General features: G+C 51.9%; 1 protein-coding gene across 5 annotated transcripts in view; it reads left to right on the forward strand.

Annotated features, from left to right (window-relative positions):
• The first annotated feature begins 20,663 nt into the window (after window positions 1-20,663).
• Window positions 20,664-24,473, forward strand: part of CPT1A (carnitine palmitoyltransferase 1A) — a 58,296-nt gene continuing 54,486 nt past the window's right edge. Inside the window, exon 1 of one of the 5 annotated variants that reach the window (XM_007497793.2) lies at window positions 20,664-20,798. The gene's annotated coding sequence lies outside the window, so the exon portion shown is untranslated. Of the gene's footprint in view, window positions 20,799-20,831; window positions 20,923-22,643; window positions 22,795-24,473 lie in introns of those variants that run through there. The other 4 variants (XM_007497795.2, XM_056801178.1, XM_007497794.2 and 1 more) reach the window with 4 other exon arrangements.

Genomic DNA, 24,473 nt, shown 5'->3' on the forward strand with positions numbered 1-24,473 from the left:
TTCTCCCATCTGTGGAAAGGAAGAGTGTGGGCCTGGGGATCTCTGAGGAGGTCCCTTCTAGTTCCAAGTCTACAACCCTGAGACTTCCAAATGGGGCTTTCTCTGGCAATGAGATGTTTGGACCTATGGACCTAGACACCATGAGAGTCGTGCCAGTCCTCCCCCTTTGCTTTGGTTCATTTTAAACATCTTCTCTTTCATTATAGACTTGACAAACATCCTCAAACAAAGAAAAAGGGAAGAGGAGGAATGCCAAGAAACCATGAATTGCCATGTTTTCAAAGCATATATTCCATTTCCCCCTTGAGTACCAGCCCTGCCGGGCCTGCCTGTGTCCCCTTCAGAACTCCCTTCTGCTCTCCTCTGGGTAGTTCTAATGTTTCACTGATGCTTCTTTTTTCTTTTCTTTTGAGAGAGAGTATCTTTATCTCCTCTCCTCCCCCACCCTGATTCCCAAAAAGCCTTCCCTAGTAATAATTCAGCAGAGTGAAACAAAACAAATCCACCGTCTGGCCGCGTCTGAGGATGTTTGTCTCATTCCACGGCCCGTCTGCCAAGAGATCAAAGGAGGCATGTGGGGTCATGACTGATTGGTGCCCATCGGTGTGGTAGTCATTCCAAATCATGCTCTTCCCATTCTGCCCACTTGCCCATGCATCAGACCATGGATCAAAGTCTTCCTGGGATTCTCCAAACCCTCTTCTGTTCTTCTCTAGACAAGGGGCACTTGGTTTGCTAGAAACCAAAGCTCAGGTTTGGGATACCTTGGAGTGAGGGTGAGAAGGCCTCACCCAGGCTGAAGCAAAACTGCCGAAGGGAGGCTGCATCTCAGGTTCCCTTCTTAATTCCTCCCCTGTCCATCAGGAAGGGGGAGCAAACACAAAGAGACCGAGGTGGCCAAGCATTCACGGCCCCATGGAAGCTGGATAGGAGACAGAGCCACGTCCCTTTCCTCCGCGTGTCTATTCACATGCACTTGGAATCTTCAGACCCCACAGCAGGCGCCTCTCCTGATTTTCTCAACCTTGCCAGAGGCCATCATACCCCCACCAATTGACAAGGTCGCCCTCCAAGGAAGGAAGGTCAGCAAAGCAGACCCCAGAATGAGGGCCCCCTGCTGCTCCCCCTCTGTGACTTCTCTCCCCAAATTTTCCCCACTAGTGGACTGGGTATGATTATTATTTTCTTCCCAAAACAGGAGAAGAAATAACATGAGAGCAAATGCTTATAGGATCAATAAACATATACCCTACTTTAAGCCCCCCTAGGTTATTACCCCCAAAAGATTGCAATTACAGAACTAAAGCCCAAAATTACTGCCCATGACCCCTCCTTTCTCAAGCACAAGCCACACTCCAAGGCCCTACAATAAACACCAGCTGAAAGGTTGAGCACTATAATGAATCTTGTCCTACAGTTACCACACTTGAATGAATTTGTTGTCGTTGGGCACTTCAAAGTAGCACAAGAAAAACAGAACTTGTAAATGGAGGAAAACCCCCAAATTGGTCTGCCTCAAGTCCTCACACCTAGATGCGAAGATGTTTTGTTGTTCATCTCCCAAGCAATTGTGATGGATAGTGAACGCTGACCAAAAGCACAGCCATCCCCTCAGCAGGTCAGGGGATAACCTACAAATGGCTTTATGCACATTAATCATGTCTATCACAGTGTTGTAGAAACCTCGTAAATGTTGTTTAGGTGATTTGAGAATACCCAATCAGACTGCAGAATGTCACATACGTAGAGAATTGATTGGGTGTGTACCAAAAACCCATATAATAAGGGTGCCGTGGTACTATGGCAGAGCACTGTGTGTGACGCCTGCATGCATGGGCTGAATGCACGGTGTATCTCATCTCATTTATCCGACCATGACGTCACACTTGGGCAGACAGCCCTGGGTCCTCGGAGAGGCCGCCGGACGGACCTCTGTATAAGCTCACGGCCAAACCCGCTCAGTGAATGTCCCAGAGCTTGACGGTATAACCACTCCCAGGAAGCGTTGCTTCTGACCCAGAAACCTCAGGAAACAACACGATTCTCGCCGGCTGGTGTTCAGCTCCTCTTCTGCAGTGTTGGGAGAAAGACTCGGAGGCAGCGGGCTCTCCGCTTGCAGGGCAGCCAGGAATGCGGGCCCGACTCTGTCCGCCTCTCCGACATCATCTCCCTGACCCTGCCTCTTTCCACAACTTTCAGTCTTTTCTCCATAATTTCAGGCCACCCAATTTGTTTCCCATTGACAAATGACCATCCACAGGGCACATACGGGCCGGCAAAATGAAGGCCACAAAGGAGGGAGCTTTGGCACAAACTCATTATGGAATCAGGATTCGAACTGCGGAGAGTCTGAGAGGCATCCAGCCCCCCCTCCCCCCATCAGTCCACAGAGAACACTGAGATCCTGGAGGGAATCCCAGATTTCATCTGCCAACAGTCTGTTTGCACAGGGTTGTTTGGCTGGCTTCTCCACAGTCAGATTGGGAGCTCCTTGAGGGCAGGGACTGCCTTCCGCTTCTCTTGGTATTCTCAGAACTTAGCTCAGCGCCTGGCACAGAGTAGGGGCCTAATGAACGCTTGTCGATTTGCCTTCTCTAAGGTCACACGGATGATCCTGGATCTAGAATGGAAAGATCCTGAAGCATCTAATCCGCTCCCCTCGCTTTACTGAGGAGGAAATGGAGGCCTGGAGAATCAAGTGACTTACCCAGGGCCACACAAGTAGGAAGGAGCAGCGCTAGAATTCGAACCTAGGTCCTCGGACTGCCAAGCCCGAAGAGCCATGAATAGGAAGTCAAAAATAAAGGAAGCCTCGACCAAAGTAACAAGGAAAGCAGACGATAGACACACGGACTCTGGGTTAAGACCAAGAAATGGCTCCATTCTAACGCCTCCTGGTGGCACGGATGGGGCCAGGGAAAAGCCCACAGAATTCCTCTTTTGACAAATAATAAAGACCAAACATGAAAATTGCAAGTTAAAGCAAGTACTAATAATAATGAGGCTCCTCCATCCCCCCACGGGCCAGGCCTCCCAGGGCTGACGCGGCCTCCAGGCGCGTCTTTCCTAAAGTGCTGCCTGACCGCCCCAGACGGAGGACGGCAGGCAGGCCTTGAGCATCCGGAGGGGACGCGGGGACGCAGGCGTCTGGGAAACCCGCCACCTCGCTGCTTCCGACCCGCTCCAGCTCGGAGACCCGTAAACAGAGCTCGGCTGCTGTTCCCGGGAAGCGCAGTGGGCCGCGGCCTTCACTGTCCTTCCCGACGAGCTCCTCAGCCACCACGGGCGTCCTCCGGTAGAGCGTGGGTCCGGGAGGGCAGGCCACGGCCTGACAGGCAGGCTTGGGGGCGATTCCCAGGCATTCATTTGTTTTTAAACCCTTTTCTTCTGTCTTGGAATCCCTGCTAAGGATCCGCTCCAAGGCAGAAGAGCAGCTGGGCAATGGGGGGCAAATGACTGGCCCAGGGTCACCCCGCTGGGAAGAGTCTGAGGCCAGAGTCGAACCCAGGACCCCCGTCTCCGGGCCTGGCTCTCTGTCCACCGCACCACCCAGCTGCCCTGGCGATTCTCCTTCAGTAGAGTCTGCTCCTTCCCCGTGGAGCCAGGCTGCCAGTGACACGAGTGGGATCCGGACCAAATCAGATATGGCCGCCTTAAGTCAGTGTCTGCCCAGATCCCCCTGACCGTGGCTGCTGTAAGGCAGGGCCAGCGGGGGCCGGAACTCCGGGGCGCCTTCAGCCGGGCCCGTCAGCTCTGATGGGCTCGCAGGGAACGCCTGGCGCCTGCTGGGGCCTGGCTGGGGGCCGCCTCCAGCCTCCTCCGTGCTCCGGAGCCCGATATTTCTCAGGCCATAAGCAGAGCAATGCAGTCCGGATCAAAGGAGCCGGCCAGCAGCCGGCCATCAAGGCCTCTGCCCTGGGCACTGGCCCAACCAAGACTGGCTCAGTGACGGAAGACTTCCTGGAGGTGGTGCCCGAGGGGCAGCCTCCGCGGGTGTTTGGGTCCCAAAAGGCAGAAGGGAGGAGGGAGAGTGAGCGTGCGGGCCTGGAGGACAGCCTGGGAAGGGGGAAACTGAGGCAGCCTAGAGCAGGTATGTGGGCCTGGGGAGGAGAGCCCAAGGCCGGCCCCCTGAGGCTGCTTCCCCAGCAGGTTGGACGAGCTGGGCCTGATCCAGGGATCTCCCCAGCTAGGAGGAGGTGGAGGCCCAGATTTGTTCTTGGTCTCGGGGAGTTTCCAGAAGGTGGTTTAGGTGGGCTATAAAGAGAACCTGCCCAACAGGCGTGCTGGCTCCGGCGGTCTCGGGCGCCCCAGGCCTGCCGGCCTTCCACAGACACGGGCTGCCCACTCTCCGGTACACTGGGGAGGACGTTCCTGCTGGGGGGGGGGGCGGGGCTGGACCAAGCGGTCCCCGAGGCCTCCCTTCAGCTGGACTCCAAGAAGTCGTCATGCCTGGCCTCAAAGGGCGGGCTTGCGGTCCGGACTTGGGTCTGTGCGCTGGACGCAGAACCTCGTCAGCTGGCTCCAGGGCTCTGCGCTCCTCTCCAGGGGCCACAGAAGTCCTCTGAGCGCCTCCCTTCAGCCCCGGAGACGATGGCCGGCCTCCTCTGGCCCCCTCCTGCTCTGCCCCCTCTTTGCTTCTTCCGGCCCTCACTCCGCCTGGCTTCAAACATTCTTGGCACAAAGCCCCTCTGCTGGGATCCCAAAGCACCCGGCCATGCCAGCCTCTTCAGAAAAAGGAGGGAAGGAGGCAGGGAGGCCGGGGGCTGTTCGGGGCACAGCACCTTCATCTGGGATGCCGAGGTTTCAAATCGCTTTTAACCACAATCAGCTGAGGGAAGGTTTGGAGGCAGAAGGTTCTGGGTTCAGATCCCACCTCAGATTTTCCTGACTCCAAGGCTCTCACTCTGAGGTACAACCTGGCCTGTTCATTTAGGAACCCAGCAGCTAATTTCACTTTCTCAAAAGCTAAAGAACTGCAGTGGGGTGGGGGTGGGGGCAGCCACGTGGCCCGGTGGATAGAGAGCCAGATCTAGAGCTCAGAGGGCGGCTTCCAATCTGGCCTCAGACACTTCCTAGCTGGGTGACCCTGGGCGAGTCCCTTCACCCCCATGGCCTAGTCCTTATGGCTCTTCTGCCTTGGAACCAGTACGGTGTTGACTCTAAGATGGAAGGTGACGGTTAAAAAGATGATCCGTCGAATAGCCATCAAGGACAATCATGGCACCTGAGTGCAATTAGATACACGAACCTCAAGCGATTCAGGGTGTGATCAAGAGAAAAATGTTCTCTCCCTGTCCACAGATTCTGCATAAAGCAGACATCATAACAAGAACCTCCCATGCGTTCTCCATCCGTCCATCCACTCAGAAGCTTTCCCCATGGCTCTTTATGCACCGGTGTCACACGATCAATACGCTTCAGGGCTATTTACCTGGTGATGGACCCAGTGGGGGGAGGCAGAGACCAAGAATCAGTCCATTTTCAGGATCCCTCTCCCAGGCCCAGTGCACACACACACACACACACACACACACACACACACACACACACTCACACACACACACACACACACTCACACTCACACTCTTACACACACTCTCCCATACTCTTACAAACACACACACACACACACACACTCACTCACTCACACTCACACATACTCTCTCACACACACACACACTGGATCCTCAAAGGGTTCACTTTATCCTGAGGAGCAGTGGGGGAGGGGGTTCTAGCGCTATCACTCATAACCCTCCATCCATAACGTTCCCCAGTGATGATCAATTAGCTAGTCAGTTAATTAGCATTTTTTTCTTTTAAGAAAGACTCACTTTCTATCTGAGAATACTGTGTATTGGTTCCAAGACAGAAGAGCAGTAAGGGCTGGGCAATGGGAGTTAAGTGACTTGTCCAGGGTCACACAGCTAGCAGGTAGATAGTCAGATTTGAAGGGAGAAACTCTCATCTTGAGGTCTGACTCTCTATCCACTGAGCCACATGATTACCCCTCAGTTAATTAGCTTTTTTAGAAAGTGCAAAAATCAACCCAAAAGCTAGGTTGCACAGCCTATAGAATGAAAGCCTTGAAGTCAGGAAGATATGAGTCAAAATCCAGCCTCAGACACTTAGTGTCGGTATGACGCTGGGCAAGTCACTTAACCTTTGTCTGCCTCAGTTTCATCACCTTTAAAATGGGGATAGCACTTATATCTGAGGGGTGTTGCGAGGCTATTGAGACATCTCTAAAGCACTTCACAAACCTTTTAAGGCTATCAAATCTTTTTTATTGATTTCTTTTTTTCTCCATAGCCTTCATCTCCACCTATCTTCCTTCTCCCAGCCCACTCAGAAAACCATCCCTCAAGAAATGGGAGAAAGTAGTTCATCAAGGGGGCAGCTGGGTAGCTCAGTGGATGGAGAGCCAGGCCTAGAGATGGGAGATCCTCCATTCAAATCTGGCCTCAGACACTTCCCAGCTGTGTGACCTTGGGCAAGTCACTTGACCCCCATTGCCTAGCCCTGACCACTCTCCTGCCTTGGAGCAAATTCACAGTATTGATTCCAAGATGGAAGGTAAGGGGTTAAAAAAAGTAGTTCAGCAAAGAGACCAACACACCAGCTGATTCTGCTGACGTTTCCAGGAGAGGCCCGTTTACTCCTTTCTTCTGTGGGTCATATTATAGTTGTTAACCGAAGGGGGTCAGCCTTCAGATCGGAGGACTGCACCACACGCGCCTCTGGTTTCATCAGCCTAGCCCGACTATTCCCTGGACAGGCACAAAGGATCCCAAGGCCCAAGCCTGGCCCCAAAGGAGCGGCCTTCTAGCTGGGGAGAAGATAATGCACATTCCATAGGTAACCAGCTGGCCCTGGAAGGCTGCCCTGGCTTACGCTGCCAATGGAAGGGGCTGGGTCCCACCATTCCCTAAAAGCTGAAGGAATCCCCAAGGCCGGCTGCCCAGCTTTCTCTTTGGGAGCTGCCCTCGGGTTCAGTTGTCTCTCGGTTCTCCTGATAACATCAGAGCAAAAGCTTTGCCAGCGAGGAGCTAATCTGGATTTGGGCCCCTAATCTCTCTTTTAACCCAGAAATTTCTCCAGGCAGGGTCGCCCGGGGATACCCAGAGAAGCTGGCAGGTGAACTTGAGAAGTTTGTCAAGGTACACAAGGACTATGCAAAACCTCCACCAGGAATCTGGGAAGCGGGACTTCCTGGTACTGTTAATGTGGCTGGGGCAGCAGGGTCCAAGGTCCCTCCTCTGGCCATGGCAAATAGCCAGATTCTAAAATCCACTCATTAACCGGCTTCATCTAGGCAGAAGGTTTGTTCTTGGAGATCAGGCAAAGCCCTCCTGTGCCGTTTCCTTGACACAGTTAAGATCTTGGAGCATCATGTCAGGAGAACTGCTGGTTCCGGAGGCTTTCCCTAGCTTGAACCGGCTTTTCTCTGAACACACCCACTTTTTCCCCAACTGTAGAAAATACCCAGAAAAGGGGACAACTTTTTTCTTCATTTCTAAAAGCTCATTTCCTTCCTTCTTGTTAGCCACCCCACTGTCAGGTAGACCAGCTGCTTTCCAACAGTTAAACCCCACACTGTCTCCCCTGGGGACCTACCATGTGCAAGTCATCACAGATCCGAAGGAATTTTTAGTAAAAGTCGCCCTGCTTGTCTTCAGTGAGCTTCCACTGAGGAGTGCTTGAACACTGTGGAAAGTCCTCGGGGAAATTGACCAAATATGGGTCTCTGGTAAGAGAGAGTCCACTTCGAGGGCAGGGAGGGGGTCTGAGTCTATCTGGAACAATACCTTTATCACATGGCTTTATTTTTTTTTTAAGGGGCGGTATCCAGGAGGCCAGATGTTATTGATGAAGCCAAGTTCAAATCATTCCATTTAGTAAAGATTTATTAAGCACTTACTGTATGCCAGGCATGACACAAGGATAAACACACACACACACACACACACACACACACTCACACCACCCGGTATTCTGTCCTGGAGTAGCTCCTACCTGGTGTCTGCTTCAACCAGATGCAAAGAATTCCAAAAAACAGAAAAAACATCCTTCTTCTCTGTGTCAACTAGAAAAAACACAGAACTGTTAAATAGTCAAAATCACTCTTTAATCCAGGGAAAAGGGGTTCGCGTTACTAATGTGACAACAGAGCTGCTTTCCAAGACTGCACAGAGTCAAGCCGCCCTGGTCACCAGCCCCTGGGAGTGCCACTGACTCAGGATGGACTCCGAGGAACAAGAGAACTTGGGGAACCTATATCCCACTCTAGGTGACCTGGGGGCTTTAGGATTAGAGGGACAGTTGATTGACTTTACAATGGTAAGAAAGGAAAATGAAGAGTTCCAGACAGGAATAATAGTGAGGGGCTGGGGCCCTACAATGGACACAAAAGGGAAAGACTCAGCCCAGGGCTGGGTCACCTTAGTCATGGACCTTAGCCTAGGGGGAGAAACCACTGGGACAAAAGGGATGTTCAATATTGGATGGGATTAGCTGTTCCCACCCAAACTACCAGGAAGTTCACTGTCTGGTGAAGAGGGACCTTCCCTCAGGGGGAAACTTCTCCTGTGACAATGTCAAAACCTGGGCTTTCTACACTCCAACTAAATAAACTGGGGATCTCTAGATTTCCCTGTTGACATCTGCTAAAAAGCAATAGAGTGCAAGGACAGAATGTTACATCTTCTTTCCGTAGAAATGAGCGTATTGGGCAATTTTGCCTCCCTGCAAGTCCCTAATGCTTGTGGGGTTTCAGTGTCCTCGTCTGTAAAAGGAGAGGCACACAGTGCTTTGTTCAGTGCTTGGTGTTTGTTGGGGGCGTAAATCTTCCAGAAACAACTTCATACTTTCTCTCATTCGGAGCATCTCTTCGGAGAGAGAGAGAAAGTCAAGGGCCAAAGATTCCAGTTTGGGTTCTGGGGCTTAAGAACAAAGACAAAAGCCAGGAGTCCAGATTAAGCAAAGGCTCCGAGTTCAAGTGACACGTTTTGAATCATTGATGAAACAACAGGAACTCAACAGTCTACAAGCTGTGTGAGAATTCTTTTCCTGAAGCCATTCAAGCCAATCAAGGGAAGCCATACAATGGGAAAGTGGGTGATAGAAAACCAAAAACTATATTAACAGAATTGTATTTAAAAGAGGGGAGGGGGCAGCTGGGTGGCTCAGTGGATTGAGAACCAGGTCTAGAGATGGAAAGTCCTGGGTTCAAATGTGGCCTCAGACACTTCCCAGCTGGGTGGCCCTGGGCAAGTCACTTAACCCCCACTGCCTAGCCCTTACAGCTCTTCTATCTTAGAGCCAATACACAGTATTGACTCCAAGATGAAAGATAAGGGTTTAAATATAAATAAATAAAAAATAAAAGGAGGAAAAAGATAAGTTATCCCACAAGAGTAGTGTCCCAGCCTCCAGCCTCAGGTAGCCCCTCTGAAGACTTCCCCATGGAGCCATATCTTATTCCAGAGCTGGAAGAGCCTCAGAGGCACAATTAGTGGCTTGTGATTCTGGGCAGATGGGTTAACCTTCTGAACCTCAGTTTCCTCATCTGTAAAAGGGGGATAATAATGGTACCCATTATCCTGGGGCTACTGTGAGTATAAAGTGCTTAAAGTTCTGGTTAATGCCAGCTATTACTATTCATAATTCCAATGAGTCATCATCCAGGCCCCAGGGAAGGGGGGCACAGGAATTGTGCTTGTTCCTAGAGAAGAAATCAGTGGGGTCAGACAACTGCACTAGAACAGTCTGATTGCAGGTTCAAAGTCACAGTAGGAGGAGGCTGGCCCCCTGCCCGAGGGCCTGGCCCTCAACCTGTTTGGGGCTGTGCTGAGAAGGCAGGCCTGGGGGAAATCCCGGAGGGAGAGGAGGCTACCACAGTTATCACCCCCAAGTCAGGTTGCTGCCCACCCTCTGCTAGTTAAGGCTCTGCCTCAAGCCAGTTTACAAACAAGGACTTACCTACAGACACTGCATTTCCCTTTCCCTTGAAACCATAATACAATATCATTACAAAACACCCCAAAATGGGCCCATCTGCCCATCCAAACAAAGTCTGTGCCAAGTTCAAATCTGGCTCCAGATACTTCCTAGCTGTGTGACTCTGAGTAAGTCATTTGACCCCAATTGCCTAGTCCTTACTTATCAATTCTAAGGCAGAAGGTAAGGTTAAAAAAAAGCTTGTGCCAACCTTGAAAGTGCAGACTTCCAAGAGGGCATAGTAATGCTAGAGCCCCTCTGCGGGGCTGCCAAAGAGCTTTTGGGTGGTCCTGCAGAACTTTGATGCTCCAGAGTCGGGACACCTGGGAGTCTTGGAAGAGGGCATGCCATGCCAAGGAAACCTTTATGCCAAGGAAACTTTTGTGCCAAATTCTTGCAATTGAAGATCATCCTGAGACCTCCTCTGACTGAGATGCCTAAGTCCCTGCGCTGCCAAGTACCCAGGAGAGGCCGCTCCTCCAATCTTATGGAAGAAAGCAGAGAGGGAGACTGTATGGACCCCGCTGGCCTAGACAAATGAAAGGGGAACAGACAGGGAAACAAAGGGATAACTCTTAAAGTTTCCATGAATTTGGGTAGTTATCTTCCATCTGAAAGCATTATTCCTGGCAGAAGAAATACTGGTTAGGGGGCAGCTGGGTAGCTCAGTGGATTGAGAGCCAGGTCCTGGGTTCAAATTTGGCCTCAGACACTTCCTTAGCTGTGTGACCCTGAGCAGGTCACTTAACCCCCATTGTCTAGCCCTTATGACTCTTCTGCCTTGGTCGTAATATGAAATACATAGTATTGATTCTAAGGGGGAAGATAAGAGGGTTTTTTTTTTTTTAAGGAAAAAGCTGGTTAGCAGCCAGAGACTTTGAAGCACCTTGTTTTCCCCCTGGAGAGGCTGGGGAGTATAATGGCTAGAGACTCAGCGTGGAATCTAGAAGACTTGGTTTCAAATCCCAGGTCCGGCATTTAGGAACTCCCATAATGTCTCAGAGCCCAAGCAGTCTTCTAAAAGGATGCACAATAGCCATAACCCATAATGATGAAGTCACAGGTCCTTGACGTTTCCCCAGTGATTTGTACCGAGAGTCTGATTAGTTTTTGTCAGGCCTATTGGGAGATCAAAGCCGACTGGGTGGACTATCAGGCTTGCCATCTCTGCTCAGAAGTCTTCAGTGTCTCCCTGAGAGGATATTTCATTCTCTTTCTTCCCCCCAACAGATCCCAACTCTTCTTCCCCCCTCCCACCTGTTCCAGCCTATAAATATCCTTACCCTCATTTAAGGTTCAGCTCAGCCCTCCCCTTGTCCTTCCTTATCTTCTTCCCCAGCTTCTTTGGTACCCCTGAGGACACACTACCATCTTCCCACTCCGCTTAAAGCCTCAGGGGCATCTCCAAGCCCCTCCCCTTCCCCTGCATTTCTTTCTTTCTTTTTTTTTAGTTTATTTTAATTTCGTTTAATTGATTAAGAAAATGTTTCCATGGTTCCATGATTCATGTTCTTTCTCTCCCCTCCTCCTCCTCCTCCCCCCCCCCCCCATAGCCAACGAGCAATTCTACTGCTTCCCCTCCATTTCTAATCTGCTGGGAAATCTTGCCATCTGAGGGGACCCTCAGCTCCCCTCTCAGATACCTCCATAGCCCCTCTCCAAGTTCACCCTCACACCTGTTGCCGTAGCCTTCTAGTTGGTCTCCCCACCTTGAGTCCTTCTGAATCCAATCCATCCACCACTCAGCAGCCAAAGAGACCCAAAGAACAGGGTCTCACCATGTTACTTCCTAGCCTCGGAGGCTCAGTGGCTCGTCACCCCCAACATCAAGGACAAAATCCTCCATTTGAGGCCTCTGCAACTTGAGCCCTTCCTACCTTTCTATCTTGGGCTTGGCTCGTCTCCATGTCCTCTGCCACCCAGCTCCCCTGGGCTCCAGCTCCTGCCTCCCTGCCTTTGAACCAACTGCCCTCCATGTGCCTTTTTTGCCTCTCCTGCCACTTCCCTGGCTCGCTTCAAGAACCAGCTCATACCCTCTCTTCTGGAAGAGAACATTTCTGAGCCCTCTCAACTACTAGTTACCTTCATTGACTCTGTTTCTCCCTTGCCCATCCCCAGGCTTTTTCCTGTCTGGCTCCACCAGTGTTCTGTAAGCTCATTAAGGGTAAGCACTGTTGCTCCCCCTTTTTGTTGTGCCCAGCACTTCGCCTGACATGTAGTCATTAAGAAGTACTTGTAGACTGAAACACACACACACACACAAAAGCGCGCACACACACAAGTGCACACACACCAGCCATCCTCCTCCTAACACTGCATACATTCTATGTCCATGTAATATCCCTTAGGAGAGGGCAAGGACCATGTTACCTCTGTAGCCCTTCATCCTGGCAATTCCTGGCAGCACAGAGTAGACGTTTCATAAATTCTCATTTGATCAAATAAGTGCTTTGCCCTTGGGCACACCGATCACAAATACAGACATGTCACAATGATGATGAAGACGATGATCCCCCATTCTACAGATCAGGAAACTGGAGCTCAGAAATGTTACATGCCCAAGGTGCCATAGTTTAACAGTATCTAAGATGGGATTTGAACCCAGGTTTCCCAACTCAGAGTCTAGCCCTCTATCTGCTACTCTGTGTTGCCAGGCAAGGAAAGAAATGAATTCTAGTTGGGAAGGTACCCACTGCTGTCTGAAGGGATTAGTAAAGGCTCCTCAATTTTAAAGAAGTCATCTGATGATTCACTGATCAGGAGCCATCAACACTTCTTGGAAAATCTGTGTATAGGCATGAAGGAAGGGGCTGTGTGATGGATATTGGAGAGAATGCAAGTTTGGAATCACAAGACCTGGATTTGAGTCTCAGCTCTGGCATTTGCCAGCCTTGTTGGTGACTTGGGTCAGCAGTTCACCCCATTGAATCTTACTTGTCAAATAGGGAGGATAATATATGTACCACCTGCCTTTTGGCAGGATCATGTGTGTAACCAATGGACAACCAAGTGTCTCCTACATGGAATCTTAGATCATACAAAATTACTGGGGAGAAGTAACTTTGGCTATCCTCTGATTGTCCATATTGTGGAAGGAAGGAGGGAAGGAAGGAAGGAGGGAAGGAAGGAAGGAAGGAGGGAAGGAAGGAAGGAAGGAAGGAAGGAAGGAAGGAAGGAAGGAAGGAAGGAAGGAAGGAAGGAAGGAAGGAAGGAAGGAAGGAAGGAAGGAAGGAAGGAAGGAAGGAAGGAAGGAAGGAAGGAGGGAGGGAGGGAGGGAGAGAGGGAGAGAGGGAGGGAGGGAGGAAGGAAGGAAGGAAGGAAGGAAGGAAGGAAGGAAGGAAGGAAGGAAGGAAGGAAGGAAGGAAGGAAGGAAGGAAGGAAGGAAGGAAGGAAGGAAGGGAAGGAGGAAAAGCCTTAAACTTGAGAGCCATGGGTTCTAAATTTGAATTCTACTTCTGCCACTTACAATTTGTGTGACCTTGGACAAGTCACTTAAGCCTCTCTGGGTTTTATCTGTAAAGTGAGGAGATTTTACTAAATGACTCCCAAGGACCCTTCTGACTCTAGATCTATGATCCTATGGAATAAATCTGATAGAATGAAGAATGATGGACTATTTCCCAGGGTGACCTTTGAAAGTCAGTTAATGGAATCTAGGAGACAGAAGAGCCCATCTCTGGATGAGAAAAAACATGGGAGCTGAGGAGAGGCTAGCTCTAAGTATAAGCAGAAGCTTCTACAACAAAGAAAGGGCCTAGGATTTTGAGAATGAAGCTGCTTGGACTAATCTGGGGTTAGGTATGTCAAGACATAAGCTACATGGCTGAAATCGCACCCAGCTCCCACTCCCAACCTCAAGGCAGTAATCATGGATAGCTTTTCTCCCCTAGAGATCCTTCCTGGGAACTTGAAGCTTTTTGTCCCAGTCATAGAAGTGGAAAGTTGAACCTTTCTTTGTTTTAAATCTTTTTGTCTTTCTAAGCTGGCGTAACCAAGACAATGATAATTAGTAGTAAGAGCACCCTTATTGTGAATACAGTTTAGAGGAAGTAGATGAGGGAGAACTACCTCCAGAGAACAGCTAGATCCTAATTCTAACTGAGGCATTTTGCCACAAGTTGCTGCCTCTGGATGGGGGCTTGGAGCTAACAGAGAAAGGTAGGAGAGGAAGGGCGAGAAAAGGAGAAAGAGAATTTTTTGATATTATTTCTCAGAGTGGAGAAGGAGCATTTCTGTTGGGAAACCTGTCTAAGCAGTAAAGCAATAAGGTGAGGCCAAAAAGGAATGATTAGATAAACCCTGCTATAAGATGACTTTAAAAAAAAAAAAAGCTCTTATCTTCCCCCTTTCCATTCTACTGGAAACATTTATCTGAATAAGTGAATATAAAATAGTTACAAAGTAATTTGAGGGGAAACACTAGCCTTTGGGGCTTCCTATCCAAGGAGGCATCGGAGCTGAGCCTTGAGACCTGATGTTCTACGACCCCAAAGTGAGAGTATTTCAAACGTGGCAACTGTGGCCAATGTGGAAAATGGAATGTCTGATGGACGAGGAAGGACAGTTTGGCTGGAATGTGGACCAGGAAGAGGGATTCCCCACGGGGATGGCGAGGGCCTACAGAGACCTCTTTTTTTAGACAAGAGAGCAACATTACGGAGACTTCATAGTGATCTTCTCTTTCTTTCTGTGCCCACTTCCCAGTTCCCTTGAAGAGCAGTGCTGTGGCAGGCTTAGGGACAGTGAGCATGGCTGCCTTTAGGAAGGCTTATCAGTGGGCTCAGAGGACCTAAGGAGTCTCGGCTTTAGGGCCAGGACACTAGTATATTGTAGTTATTTTGTGAATGATATGGATGAGGATCAAAATTCAAATTCAGATAGGTGTAGGCAGCTAGATGGTTCCTCAGATAACATTCTAGACTAGGAGCCTGGAACAGCTTGGTTTCAATCCTGCCTCAGGATCTTCTGGCTTGGTGGCCCTAGACAAGTCACTAAAATTCTCTGATTTCTCAGCTTTAAAATGGGGGTGATGGTAATAGGACCTACCTCTCAGGGATGTTGTGAGGCTAAAAATGAAATGACATTTGTAAAGTGCTTCGCAAACCTCCCATCACTCATTTATATGAGGAGTTGCTACTATTGTTGTTATTCACTGATTCATTCACACAATTCTTTTAAGGGTTTTAATTGGCTTCCTAACAAAAACCTATGATAGCAGTAAAAGAATATATGAGGGGAGAAGATGGAGGATCAGATCCCATCTTCCTGGTGTCCTACCTACCTAAATGACCTTGGGCTAGTTGAGGGGCTTCTCCCTCCTTTATAAAATGGAAGGGTTGGGGCAGATAAGTGGCTGGGTGGCTTGAGAGCCAAGCTTAGGGACAAGGGGTCCTGGGTTCAAATATGACTTCAGATACTGCCTAGCTGTGTGACCCTGGTCAAGTCACTTAAGCCCAGTTGCCTAACCCTTACTGCTTTTTGGCCTTAGAACCAATCAGATGACTCTGGAGGTTCTTCCATTTCTTTCTTTCTTTTTTTTAACCCCTTATCTTCTATCTTAGAATCAATACTGTGTATTGGTTCCAAGGCAGAAGAGAGGTAAGGGCTAGGCAATGGGGGTCAAGTGACTTGCCCAGGGCCACACAGCTAGGAAGTGTCTGAGGCCAAATTGGAACCCAGGACCTCCTATCTCTAAGCCTGACAAGGTCCTTCCATTTCTAAATCTCTAACCCCATGTGTGTTGCTTTATTTAATCAGGTTTTTGACTTTACCTATGCATGGAGCTACAGTGAAGAAGGTCCCCTTCCAGGGCAGACCAAAGCCTTCTCAAGCTGTCCAGAGCAGTGAGAAGTAGCCAGTGTATGGCGGAGGCAGGACTTGGTCTTCCTCATTTGGACACCAGCTCTCTAGTCCTAGGTACTATGCATATAATGAAATGATTCTTTAGGCTCATTTTAGAGGGGAGAAAACTGAAACTTTGGGAGGGCCCTTTTCATAGTAAGAGCCTAAGACTGAACTTAAACCTAGGTCTTCTGTCCTCTTTCTGGGCCACAAAGCTTCAGGGTTAAAAGTGTTCTAGCCCGGGAAGCTAACCACCATTTATAACATTGTTTCCATGGGAAAATATGTCCCAAATGCCCAATGTGCCAATGAATTTTTGGAACACTGCCCATCCCTACTGGCAAGGAATGAGCCGAAGGGACGGTCCAAGACTCCGGTTGAGCTGCTGGTGCAGACAGAGCTTAGATTTGGGTATGGTGGGGAAGAGGCTCCAACGTAGTAAATTCTTGGGCAACGGCGTCATCTCGGGGTGGTGATGGTGGTGATCCGGGAGCTCGTGAGATGGAAGCCAGCATGGTTTGGTTTTTGGAACCGCACAGGAATTCAGAAATGGGGCCAGCCTGGCCCTGGGGAACGTGGGAGACCTGGCGATTGGGACATGGGACTAATGAGCTCCCTTGGGCTATTAATAACTAATCTCAGCAGCCTGTGAAGGAAACAGAGTGGAGGAGAGCTGGAAGCCACGACCCTGGGGCCCTCCTAGGCGAAGGAAGTCACTTGGGCTTTGGAGCGGGCTGAGTTTGGGGGTAAGGGACGGTGCCCAGATCCATGAGTCATGCCGGGCCATGCTTACACTAGCCCAAAGGTGAAAGTGCCCCACCTGTTCCCCGGGCCATGACTTGTTTGGTTCCTGCCAGTCAGTCTGAGAGAAAGGAGGAGGAGGAAGAGAGGAGGCTAGATAGCACTTGGGCACCCACCCAGGGATCTCCAGAATCCTCAGCTCCTGGCTATGGCCAAAGCCCATCTCTCTCCCTCCCCATCGTTCTGTTCTGTGGTTTCCCATTCTGGAACACAATGACCTCCCTCCCTCCAGCAGGACTGAAATTGCAGGTGGCCCAGAGAGGGCTGGGATGGCTCTTGGTGGGGCTCAGCTGGATGGAGCCGAATAAAGACCCATGAAAAATACATGGGCACCGAGGAAGCAGCACAGTTCTGTGGGCAGAGGGCTGCGGAGTTGTGAGGGTGCTGGGAGCTGGGGAGGGTGGGACAGAAGCTCATTAGGAAGGGAGGGGAGGGTTTAGTGGGTGGGTCCCCGCAGTAAGCCAACTTGCCTGGAGAAAAACAGAAGCAGCAGGAGACTGGCAGGGATGTCCCCATGGCACCTATTGTGCAACCTTGGAGCACTCTAAAATCCTCAGCTTCTGGCCCTACTGGAAGCCACCAAAGATCTGGCATCATTTTTCAGAAAACCAGACCAGGGCTCCCTCCTGGCAGGGGCCAGACGTCTGAAAGGACACCTTGGCCAGCAGGTCCTACCCAACCCTGACCTGACATTCCCTGGACAACTAAAAGCTAATGGCAATCGGCTGACTTTACGTGGTGCTTACTCTGTACCAGCCCAGGGCCGAGCCCTTTACAATGATCCCAGGTTGACCCTGGGAGGTAAGTTCCCATTTTACAGATGAGGAAACTGAGGCAAAACGAGGTTGTGATTTGCCCAGGGTCACACAGGTAGTGTCGGAATCTGGATTTGAGCCCAAGATTTCTTAACTCTTGATCCTATCCACCTTGCCTCCAGTTGAACTCATTAATACCCAACATTTAGTAAGCAGTGTGTATGAGCCAGGAGAAAGCATCTACCCATTACTTACCTCCTGAAGTGGATCATTTCATCTGAGAACACCTTTACTTGCAAGCAACATTTTCCTTCCTTAAAACCTAACCCCATAGCTTCCCTGCCCCCTCTACTTCCCTCTGGAGCCAAGCAGAACCAGCAAGGAAATTCCTCCTCCACAAGACAGCTTTTCAAAGCTATGTTTTTCCTCAGCTTTGCCCTCTCAAGTCAGAGGTTAAGTGACTTGCCCAAGATCACACAATTAGTAAATGTCTGAGGCTGGATTTGAACTGAGGGCTTCCTGACTGCCAGACCCCGAACCAACTTTCTTGTTATCTAAATGGAGGTCCATCGGTTTGAATGTTCATATGTGTGTATATGGTAGGGCCAGGTGGGGAAGAAGGCAAAAGAAAACTGAGGGAAAAGCAAGCCACTAAAAACCATTGCCATTTAGAAGAAAATTCTCTCTGTGTCAAAGGCTAGGGGTGCTAGGAGAGAGCTAATCGCTAGGAGCTGCTCCCAGACCTGACCTCAAATCTTGTCTGCAACATTTACTAGCTGTGTAACCCTGAGCAAGTCACTTAACCAGGGTCTGCCTCAGTTTCTTCACCTGCCAAATGGGCGTAAGAATAGCCCCCACCTGCCAGACTTGTTGAGAGGATGGAAGAAGATAATGTTTACAAACCTTAAAGTGCTCTATAAATGCTGGCTATTCGGATTCTTCCTATGCCCTGATCCTCCTACTCTAACCCCCAGCTGGGACCTGATAACAGATGCTTCCAGGCCACAGGAAAAAAAGATAGAGTGCAAAGGCTCTTGGCTCGAGAGGTGAAGGACCTGTGTTTCCAACCCAGCTCTCCTTCCTACACATGTGTGCCTCAGTTTCCTTTCCTGTAAAGATGGAAGGGGGCTTGAATCTGATGTAATCTGGTGGGATTTCCTTCTAGCTCGGAATCCCTGGAGCTGCTGGGAGATTCTGGAGAAAAGCTAAGACAGTGGATAAAGCCATGGGCCAGGGGGCAGGACTCTTTCAGTTCTAAGACCAGCTCTGAGCCTCCATGTCTGGGGGACCCTGGTTGGAGGTCTCTTCCTTGCTCTGAGTCTCAGTTTCCTGACCTGTCAAATGGGAGGTTGGGAGCCTTGGTTCCTAAGACGAGCTACAGCCAGAAGGAACCTCAGAACTAATCGCATGGAATCCCTGGCTTTACTGGAGAAAGGAAATGACTCCCACAGTCAACAGGAGAGCCAAGCTGGCTGCTGTCTGAGCTCCAGCTTTCTGATCCCAAATCTGGTTCGCCTGTTCTATTTCTGCTGCTGTCATGCTAATCACTAAATTGGACTGGTAGGAAGCACGGCATAGGGACTAGAATTCTCAAATTGATATTAGGATAATCCTAGGCTCCCTTCTAGGAGGCAGCTCAGTGACTCAATGGGTAGAGTGCTGGACCTGGAGTCAGGAAGACCCGAGTTCAAATCCAGCCTCAGATACTAGCTGTGTGACCTTGGGCCAGTCACTTAACCTCTGTTTGCCTTAATCTATTAGACGAAATGGATTGCTCCAGGATCTTTGCTTGGTGTAGGTGTGCTGTGTTCCATGGAGACAAGAAGAGTGGACTCAATGGAACAGAGAAGGTGCCCTTACTAGGCAGAGTGACCCTGGGGAAGTCATCTCACCACATGGAACTTCCAGCTCTTCAGCTTTAGGTGAAATGGAGTTAATGAAACACAACCATCTGGCAGGTTCATTGAAGGAATGTATGTCAGGTGCTTTGCAGACCTGCAGGGAGAGGGTTCAAATAGGTATTATTCTTAACCGAGTATTTTGCTTTATAAAAAACAAATAAAGAATATCAAACCTAGAGGCTGGAGATGAATAATAACCAGCCTTTAGAGGGTACTTTAAGGTTTGCAAAGCGCTTTACAGAGTTCATCTCCTGTGATCCGTTTATGCCCATTTTACAGAGTAGACAAGCTGAGAGATTAAGTGTTTGGTTTTTTTTAGGGTCATACATACAGCTAGTAGTTGACTAAGGCAGGGTTTAGACTCAGATCTTCTCACTGCTCTCACTTGAAAAGTTCTCTATGACCACGAGTTACTCCTGCACAGACCCATGCCTCAGTTTCCCATTTCATGAAGCGAGAGGTTCTGATTAGCAGACTGGCCAGGGTCAATGGACCAGTCAAGAAGTACTTACTAAGCGTCTACTCTGGGCCCCTGGAGAAGCAGTGTGGGGTAGTGGTTAAAGAATGGGTCTGGGACTCAGATGGTCAAGTTCTGCTCTATGTACTGTTAGGGTGACTGTGGGTAAGACCTAAACAGTGTTGCAGGCCTGGAAGTAGCCAACTAGATCAGAGGCAGGTGGGGCTGTGAAGGGGATCCCCCTGAACCAGAGGCCTCCTCTGCCCATGGGACAGCACTTGGGCAGGTAAGTAGAGAGCCCAGCCGCCAGCCTGAGAGGATTGATGGACTTGTTTCTATGGAGTTGTTTTCAGTTCTGTCCCCCTCTTCGTGACCCCTTTTGGGGTTTTTTTGGCAGGTACTGGACTGGTTGGTCATTCTCCTCTCCTGCTCATTTTCCAGATGAGGAAACTGAGGCAAACAGGGTGAAATGACTTGTCTAGGGTCACACAGCTAATCGGCATCTGAGGCCAGATTGGAACTCACGAAAGGTGGGGGTTCCTGACTCCTGGCATGGTTGAGGGAAGGGGTCTGCTCTAATCCACTTGGGCTGAGAGGGAGGCACCATCCTCCAGGGATCGCACTCCAATCAGAGCCCCGGACGGTGGAGTCAGGTGCGGGGTTCCGAGCCACGATCTAACCCTGCTGCCATAGTTCCCTGCCCCCCTGGGGCTTGGTGTCCAAACGGGAGTGGGGGTTGGGGAGCTCCACCCGCGGGGCTCCGGCTCCTCCCCTCCCCCCTGCGTCAGGGAGCGTGGCCCCCCGCGGCTCCCCGGGCCGCGCCCCGGCCCCGCCCCCAGGGCGCGCCCCAGCCAATGGACTTGCAGCCGGCAGGGAAGCCGTAGGGCTGTGCTTCGCTGCTCGGGCCGGGCCCCTGGGTGCTGCCGCCGCCGCCGCCGCTCCCTTGCAGCTGCCCCAGTCGCCACCGCTCCCCGGGCTCCGCAGCCGCCGCCGTCGCCTCCTGCCCCCGCCGCGGCCTCCCTTGGGCGGGTCCCGGGCCTGAGTTCGGTAAGGGGGGGAAGCACGGGGAGGAGCTGGTCCCAGGGGACCCCACGGGGCTGAAGTTGGGGCCCTGCGGGAAAGGTTCCGGAATCGAGAGGGGAGTAAAGCACCTGTAAGGGGGCTTCTCCAGGTAGGGAGGGCTACGGGGCCTCGGGCCGGAGGTGGAGGAGAGCGGGGAGGATCGGGGTGGGGGCGGCGGCAATGGCCTTCGGAGCGCCCCCCTCCCTTCTCCATCTCCTCGGGAAAGGATGTGGGAGGTAAGCGGAGCAACTCGTTGGCATCCCGGAAACGGACCGTCTTTTGAAGAATCGGAAACTTTCTTGTGGCCCCCGCCCCTCTCGGAGCCCTCGGAGAAGGGGGGAGGGGGCGCACGGCCGGGCCGGGCCGGGCCGGGAGGGCGTGGCCAAGCCTGGAAGCGACCCCCCTCCTCCTTGGGGGCTCCTGCGGGAGCTGGCCTCTCTGTCACCTGCTCCTGCCAGGCTGGGTCTGGGGCCAGCGCGGTGCACCTTCCTCGCTCCCTGGGAAGGAAGCGGAGGGCAGCTGGCTCTCCGGTTTCCCCTGGGAGCTGGCACCGTGTGGAGGCCCAGGGCGGCTCGGGGTCTGGAAGGTCTGGGAAGAGGGGCCAGGCGGGGAGTGAGGCAGAGACACGGCGAGAGCCGGAGAGCCCAGAGCCCTCTTCCCGGGATGGATACCGGCGACCCCAGCTCAGCTAAGCCCAAGTGACGGCGGACAAGGCAGGATGCCCGCCCGGGTTACTTGCAGCGACTCCTGAACTGCTCACCTGGGCTGGTGCCGCAAAGGAACAGTTAGTTCTCCCCCAGGGGCCCGCCTGATCGCTTACAGCCGGCCCCCAGCAGCACCGAGCTGCTACGAAGGGAGGCAGCCTTAGGCGCCGGCTCTCCCTCCCACTAGCCCCCGGGGTCCCGGCGGTCTGCAGCCAGGACTTGGCCCCTGCCTGGTCGACCTGATTTGCTGGACCCTCTCCGGGGCTCCCTTTGGGCTCGGGGCTGGCTGGCAGCTCAGAGTTTTTGCCCAGTGAATCGAGCGGGCTCCTTCGGGAAAGCTCCCGGGCCAGAAGCCAGAAGTGCAGGGAGGGCGCAGGTTCAGGCAGACGGCCAAGTGTCCGCGGGGGCTGCCTGTGCCCTGCTCTCGGGAGGAGGCTGATCCCCCGAGCCCTGCCGTCGGTCACGTGCTCGCTTCGCTGGTTTGCTCGGGGAACGGGCTTTGGTCGGGGCACTTTGTGCCCCGGAATCTGGTTTCTGGTCATTCCTGATAGACGGGCGAGTGTTTGCTTGAATGAACGCGCGGTCTGCCCCCGGCCCGGCCGCAGGCGAGGGAACCTTCCTGTTTTAAGTTAACCTGCCCGGGGCTGCGGGCTCCTGGGGGCTGCCCCTCCCCCGGGCGGGCTATCTGAGGCGGGGCCGGGATGGGAAAGGCAGCCTTTGGGGAGCTTTCTCCGGAGAGACTTTGGGGTGTTTTCTTTGAGTTCTGGAGAGGGAGGTCTGCCTGGCCTCGCAGAGCCCCCTGGGGGGAATGGGGGGTGGGGGGATCCCCTGGGGGGGATGGGTCCAAGGGAGACCCTCAGGACCCCCAGGCAGTGGCCCGCTGCCCGGCCTAAACTCCCGATTCATCAGCCCAGCTGCTCGGAGAGCCGGGCTTCCCAGCTCTTGGCCTTGGCCTGCTCTTGAGATGCGCCAGGCCAGCCCGGCCTTAGGGCCCAGAGCCTCCCTCTGGTGAGCCTGGAGCCCGACCTGAAACCCACAGATCCGGCCTTGGCCTTGGCCGCCTCGGAGCTGGGCGGGGCTCCCGCCGGGTAACCTTTCGCCTACTTTTCTGGGGCGGTCACGTGATGCCCGAGCGGGGGAAGGGGAGGAGTGTGGCAGCCAACCAGAGGGAGCTGAACTTGCCCTTCAAGTGCAGGCTTTCTGCTGCCGCCGCCGCCGCCGCCGCCGCCGCCGCTGCCGCTGCTGCCCCCGCCACTGCCGCTACTGCTGCCGCCGAGGTTGGCCAGGGCTGGGGTGGAGGGGGGCAGGGGCGGGCAGGAGGAGATGCTCTTTCTCTGGCTTTCAGACCGATCGGTTTTTTCTCTGTCCTTTTGTAAGAAAAAACTGTTTAGTCATAGAAGGGAGCGATCGATCACTGGCCAAATGGACCCGTCGCGGTGATGGAAAACCTGGATTTAAATTCCAAGCCTGACACTGCCTAGCCGTGTGACCTTGGGCAAGTCACATTTCCCAGCCCTGACTGCCCTTCTGCCTTGGAGCCAATGCAAAGCATTGACTCTAAGATGGAAGGTGAGGGTGAGGGACAGAAAGAAGGGGGAGAGAGAAGAAGGAAAGGAGGAAGGGTTGTTTGGGGGGGTTAAGTCATTGTTCAAGTCAGGATCTGCCTTCCAAGAGCACATCTGACTTTGGAAGGCTCTTTCTCCTTTCTGAGTTGATGACCCGGTCAGGCCTGGGCGCCCTCTCCAGGGAATGTTGGAGAAGACTTGACCCTCTTAGCCCCACAGTGTCATTGGGAATCACCATGGTGATGAGGGTGATAATGATGCTGGCTCAAGTGTTGGGGTCACCAGGTGCTTTACAAATGTTACCTCCTTTGATCCTTGAAACCACCCTTGGAGGTAGATGCTGTTATTATCCCCATTTTAGAGGAAGACATTGAGGAGAACAGCTTAGTGCTTTGCTCAAGGTCTCATGGGTATGGGTCTGAGCTAGGATTTGAACTCGGGACTTCTTGATCGAAGATCCAGTATTCAACCCACTGCCCTGCTTGCCTGGTAAGAATGGAAAGGGTTTGAACTCAAATCATGCCTCCACAATGACTGTGTCTCCCGGCCCCTCGGTTTTCTCAGCTCTGAAATGGGTGCTGAGGTTCCTCCCAGCCTGAGTGCTAGCAGCTAACATTTTTCTGTTTCTGATACTCTGCGGCCTTTCATCGATTGCCATTCTCATGCTGAGCAAATATTGATTGGCTATACGTGGATACAGGGTGCTTCACCCAAGCTTTCCTGCCTGAGTCACGTGTGCCCATGAATCTAGATCCTGGGGAATGTCCAACTTGGCCTTCCCTGCGTTCCCATCAATCACTTTACAGGGATGAAGCATTCTTAGGGCCAGAAATGTGGGTGTGTTTGTTTGCTTTGATGATAAGACCAGTAGGCGAGAGGTGCTGCTTTTGGAATCGGGGTCCCCCAGAGAAGGCCAGCCCCTCCCTCATCTGCCACACAGGAGAAGCTAGAAAATATTTTCCTAAGGCTTAGCTATTAGCTTTCCACGTGACAGTGGCTGCCCCAGCATGCTTTGGAGAACAAGCAGACTCTCTGGAATGGACAGTGATTGAGTGGCTGCAGCCGTGGTCTTTCTGGGGTTCATTGGAGAAAACACAGTGTTCTGGAGTTCACAGGTCAGCTAGGGAACCGGTACTGACCCCAACCCACCCACAGTCCTGAGCAATGTCCTAGGAGTGCGGATGGAGCAGAGATAGACATGGAGGGATTGGGAAGAGGGAAGGAACCAGCCTTGATAAAAGACCTACTGTGTGCTCAACTCCTTCCAGGGAGGAGTCCTGTTGGCCCCCTGTGGTTGTTTTCCCTTTCTGCACCAGGAAGCTATTTTTATTCTATTCTGAAGCTGAACACGCTCCACCTTGAATGAGCTTCCCCACAAAGAGGAAGAGGAC

Source organism: Monodelphis domestica, chromosome 6 (assembly GCF_027887165.1).
Source record: "Monodelphis domestica isolate mMonDom1 chromosome 6, mMonDom1.pri, whole genome shotgun sequence".
NCBI lineage: Eukaryota > Metazoa > Chordata > Mammalia > Didelphimorphia > Didelphidae > Monodelphis > Monodelphis domestica.